Source organism: Cyphomyrmex costatus, unplaced genomic scaffold, assembly GCF_001594065.2.
Source record: "Cyphomyrmex costatus isolate MS0001 unplaced genomic scaffold, Ccosl1.0 scaffold279, whole genome shotgun sequence".
In the NCBI taxonomy this organism is placed as follows: Eukaryota; Metazoa; Arthropoda; class Insecta; order Hymenoptera; family Formicidae; genus Cyphomyrmex; species Cyphomyrmex costatus.
This window is the reverse complement of record NW_017276899.1, coordinates 103,776-109,812: the sequence shown is the minus strand read 5'-3', so window position 1 is coordinate 109,812 and position 6,037 is coordinate 103,776.

Here is a 6,037-nt window from a genome sequence, read left to right as displayed (position 1 = left end):
CATTGGTGTTATTGTTGATATTATTGGCTGATCCAGAAAGATTTTCGACAACCTTAACCTTAGAACTAGAATCGTGATCTCGAGTTAAAGCCCTCTTTCTAGAAACAAGCGTGAATTCTACCTCCATGTCATCATTCATGACTTCACTTCCAGTCGGCGAGACTGACAACACATTATGATCTTGCATTCCAGCAGGATCGCTAATTATACTATGTATCGCTGCTTCCACTAGTGCATTGTCCAACCCATTAGATGGGGTATCGCATTGCGCATAACTAAAAGGGGAGATAGGAGAGAAAGGGGGGGGATGGAAATCAGCGGGCGAGGAAGCCGCCGAAGAGGGCAACAACGTCACCGAGGCCGCCGCAAGCTGCGACGACACCCCGGCCCCGAAGGCCCCCATCGGCATCCCCCCCACCCCACGGTCCGGCGGCACGGCACCGGCCATGAGCGCGCAAACCCACGCGCTCACGGTATAAAACTCGGTTTAGAGAACAGAACCGCGTGAAATAAGATCCCAAACCAACGAACAGCAATCCCCGGTCTAACGACCGACGAGAACAGCCCACCCAACAACTACACAAAACACACCGAACACCGAAATAACGCCGAAAAATCGCAGACGCACAAAAGGCACACCCGTCAACTATGACGGCGCGATTCGCACTCACAAAAACGCGTCGAATAAGCGTCGAATAACCTAATTTCATTGATTTTTGAAATGCGAGTGCCGACTTGACGCTGCAGTTGAGACAAAACTAGAGTACCTATAATGAGAGTATGGCCATAAGCGTACCTTCTCGTGATTGGTGCCGCCATATGTAGGACCAAATCGGTGTGTTAGTGAGTCTGTGAATCGGTGTATCAGGCTGCTTATTAGTATACGTAGCCAAAAGATTAGTCCCGTTCGAGCTGTCATCAAGAACGCATTGTGTGAATTGCATCCGTAAGATTTTTGAATTGCTGTATTTTTACTTTAAATATGATAAAAACACTTTTGCAATACTTTGCACAGTACAGTCCGATGAAAAAATCACTCGAATATGCCATACCCAATATGACAACTTAGGACTGAGGGTTAAATTAATAAATTGTACAATTTTGTTTATAAATTATTTTATTATTAAAATGTTTTACTTTTTACCTTTCACTTTACATTGTAAAAATATATTGTATTTTTTGGATATTAATGGATTAGCATGGTGTACGTTTTATCATAACTTGAGTTTCAGACAACAACCATGGGGCGATGCATTTCTTGTGGTGCAAGTCCGTCAAATGGAGTTAAGATGTGCACTTCGCTGTGTTCAAACGCTGCGCGCGATTTTCCGTTCTTTCCGGCGTAGTCCCAGTAATGGCAACTTCCGCTCTTATGGCCATACTCTCATTATAGGTACTCTAGACAAAACGAACTTCTGGCGATTTGTCGCCGCTACTACGAATTCAGCACTATGTATGTGTAGAGAGGGAAAGTCCTACAGGTACATATCCAACAAAAATTTTTCACATCGTTCATCTAGTTTCTTTAATAGACTAAGTACTTTGGAATATGCATCACAACCGAAAAGTTGAAGTCTTGATAAATCAGGTTTAATATTGTAAGGCAGGGACAATCTGTGCATGGAACTGCCGGGAATAGTCAGCCAGGAAGGGTAGGAAAACACCGATAACAGGCGTGATAGGATAGTCAGGAATAGTTTAGGTAGGCGATGACGACGGGACGTCGTCGAGGAAGGCGTCGAGCTAGTTTTAACACACTGAATACAATATAAAGCCTCTTTATTATACACTCGAGTGTCGCTGATGATATCTTAACAAAGACTTGAGTAAAACTAACTGTTGCCGCCATGGACGGGGCCGCGTCCCCGGAGGTGGCGTGACGCTCGCGAGGTTCTCCAATCAGGAGCGAGATACAAAAGTAAGCGCAATCGCTACTAATCTACTTGGCTTATGGCCAATCAAAAACAAAAGGGACTGCGCGCGCATACGGCGCCGTGTCATATCAACGGAAAAGTAACTGAACCTTAAGGCCGTTTCTTACAATATGTTCCCCCATTTCAATTGGAGTACAATCTGTTGTTGATGTTGGGGTCTGATTCAATAGCTAAGTAGAAGAATATATTGCCTCTCCCCACATTTCTTTCTTCATTTTAGAGTCAAAAATAAGTGCTCTTGCTCGTTCCATTAATGTTCGATTTAATCGTTCTGCTTTACCATTCAATTGTGGAGAATAGGGAATAGTAAAATCTAATTCTATCCCTTTTTTCTTACACCAATTCTTTATATTTAAATTTGCATATTCACGACCATTGTCGCATCTTATTTTTGCAATTTTCATATTCCAGTAGTTTTCAACTTTCTCTACATATTCTTTCATAATTTCAAAAACTTCATTCTTGCTTTTTAATAAATACACAATTGTGAGATGCGTGTAATCATCTAGAAAAGTTAAAAAATATTCTTTTCCGTCCCAAGTTTTTGGATTGATAGGACCACATAAGTCCGTGTGTATAATTTCCAAAGGTCTTTGTGCCCTTCTTCTTACTTCCTTAAAAGGCTGTCTCGTTTGTCTTGCTTTTAAACAGACTTCACATATTTTATCAAACTGAGTGAAATCCGTATGCTTTAGATTCATTCCATTCGAAAGTTTGAGTAATTTCTTCATTGATTCTATACTTGCGTGTCCCAATTTCTTGTGCCATTCCTCTACTACTTTATTTTTATCTTCAATTAAATTAGATACCTCACCTGAATCTTTATCTTGATCCTCCTTAAATCTTACTTCATACAAACCTATTTTAGATTTCTCTCCTTTAAATATAAGTTCTCCATTATATTCAACCAATACTTCTGTTTTATTGAATATTACTGTACCTCCATTATTAGTTATTGCATTAACAGAGAGTAAATTTATCGATAAATCTGGAGTATATAGAACATTTTTTAACTCACATTGTTGAAAGTTTAAATTTCCTCTTGCTTTTGCTTTCATAGATGTATTTGTTTTAGCGAGACCAACTTCTGAATCCAATTTCTTAACAATTTGCATTTCTTCCATGCTTTTTGTCATATGAGATGTCGTACCTGAATCGATTACCCAGCACAGTAGCTTTGATACCTCTCCAGTAAGAAAAGATACTGCTGCGTTTCGGTTTTCTTGTTTCTTCACATCCTTGTTTCTAAAGTAACAATCTTTATCGACATGATTATCTTTCTTACATATAGTACATGTTAAGTTTGTATCTTTACTTTTCTTAGTACATTTCTTAGAAGCAAAATGTCCTTCTTTATTACAAATGTAACATTTCTTACCTTTAATATTTTTATTCTTACACATTTTAGATATATGACCAGTATTTCCACATTTAAAACATTTCTTCTCTGTTGTCTTGAAAGCTACTGGTGTCTCTTGATCATTCTTTGAGCTGTTTCTTGTTTCTTCTATCAAAAGTCTTGAAATAAGATTTTCCAAAGTCCGTTCTTGTTTTATTGTAGATTCCCACGCTGAAGTAAAATGTTTATACTCGTCTGGTAGAATCGCCAATATTTTAGATGATAACATGTTGTCATCTATACAAGTATCTTCTAAAGTATTCATTCTTGTAGCTAAATTTCGTAATCTAGCAATATTAGTAGATAAATCCACATTTTTTTCGTAATTAAAACTAAAGAAGTTTTGGAGTAACGTACACTTTTGCTGTTCGCTATCTCGCTCATAAATAGATATAATTTTCTTCCACATATCATATGCAGTTTTACAACCCATTACGTGTAATAGAGGTTTTTTATCTAATGTAATGACAATCACCTTTTTCGCATTAGCATCTTTTTTCTTCCAGGCTGCATTTCTTTCCTCTTCAGGAGTCTCCTCAAGAATAACATCAATTAGTTCATTGGCTAGTAAAATTATTGTTATTTGGAATTTCCAGACCTGGAAATCTTCAATCTCTGAAAGCTTCTCGATCTGTTTAAGATCTTCTGCCGGAACCTTATCCATATTTAGAAAAAAAATAATTTTACTATTCTTTTACTGATGACACAGGATAGGTTTCCGTTTTAAAATGCTACTCAAACCCTTTATATATAACTGGGCCCATAACCTGTTTGATATCTACTATATTTAAATCACTCAGATTTTATATTAATACAATAAAAGCACTTTATTAGTCATCGTACATAGAGAAGCGAAAAAGGTTAAACCTCCAAAGACAAAGACGACTCGGGAAGACAGAAAACAGCAGCAAGACAAAAAACAACATGAAAATATAATAATCGATAAAATCATTCCTCGGCAATAGATTCAATTCACAAACACCTGTAAACTTACATTAACATTAACTTATAAAATTACATCTCAACACTACTAATATAAACTGAGTTGCTTAAATTTATGCTTATGATTTTCTTACGGCGCGGCGGTTTTCTCGGCGATTTTCTCGGCGGTGTTACGCTTTCAAAGAAAGGACAAGAAGAGAGTCGGAAAGTTCGTTAGCGCATGCATCATCTCTCGAGACAAAGACTCTGAGATTGTTGCCAATTAAAATTGCCAAAATTTAAAAGCCAGAGGTGACATCGAGCTGACAAGAGCGATTGGCAATTCGAGTCCTCTCTCCTTGCGAGAATGGTATTATAGTCATGCGCGACCGAAATCTCCCCGACGTGATTCGTGGCCGTGCATGACGTTTCCTTTAGCGGTGCGCTCGCGCGAAATCACCGCTCGTTGCCAATTGACCGACCGTTAACAGCTGACGCGATGCGTGTATAAAACAAATCTTCCTTAGTTACAGACAACAAAGGAAAACCTAGTGAAGGTTGTCTTATAACATAAGAATATCGAGAATATGTTTATTCTACACACGCGAAATCAACGACAATTATCATCGTCTTTAAAACCTGAAATTTAAACGCATTGATTTTATTTCTCGCATTACTGCGTTGAACTATCACTCTCACGATCTCAAACACTCTCTCTTTTATATTATTATAGATACATTTTGCTCCTGAAATGTGGGAACAGAGAATGGCCGATAATAAAAAGAAATTAAAACTAAATGCAGTACCAACAATTTTTGGATATTTCCTAAAGAAAAAAGTACCTTTTAATAATCAAAATTTTGATCTAGTTGAGGATAAAAGTATTTCTGATAATTTCAAAGAAGATCAAACTATAATAAATGATAAACAGGTAAAATCAATGATAAAAAAGATAAAAATCCATGAAAGAAGTACATTTATAAACATTTTTAATAAATACCCTTACGAAAAAAACACTGAAAGTTGGGTGTAAATTTGAGTGTATAAAGATATTGGTGTAAATTCGGATCGTGAAATTGACGATCACACCGAAATGAGGGTTAATCCCAAAGGAATACACTCAAATGAGTGTAATTCTTAAATGAGAAATTCTCAGGCTATAGTTATCGCCCAAATGATGTCAATTCTGTTAGATTGTTAAAGTAAGTATTACTAATTAGCATCAATTTTAGAATAAAATCGTGAAAAAAAAATTTTTTTCTCTAAATTCGAGAATTAATTTTTTTTCATGATGTTTCCCAAACGGTCACCCATCCGAAGTTGTACCACGACCTCGCAATGCTTGCGACCTTGACAATCGTACGGGAACTGCTATACTTCGATGACCCACGAATCTGTACATGTCAACGTCTGTATAATTGTGATATATCTGTTCAATGGAAATATTAAAAACAGATGGTTTATGTGTTTATATGATAGTGTATGTATTAATATATGTATTAGTGTATGTATCATTTCCGCAAGTGTAATGCGCATGACGTTTATCCTTGTTTTTCATCGAATATTATAGGATAAAATGATACATCAAATAATAAAATTCACAAATAACAAATAATTGATTAAAATCGATTTCTTATTTTATTCAAATTCGTATTAAAATTATTTCCATAAGTGCGCAGAAATGTATTATACTGCATTACATAATTTTACGATCATCGATTTCGATGTCAGTAAATATTTTCGACACTGATGTAATTCAATTCTAACTGGATTATAGTGTCGA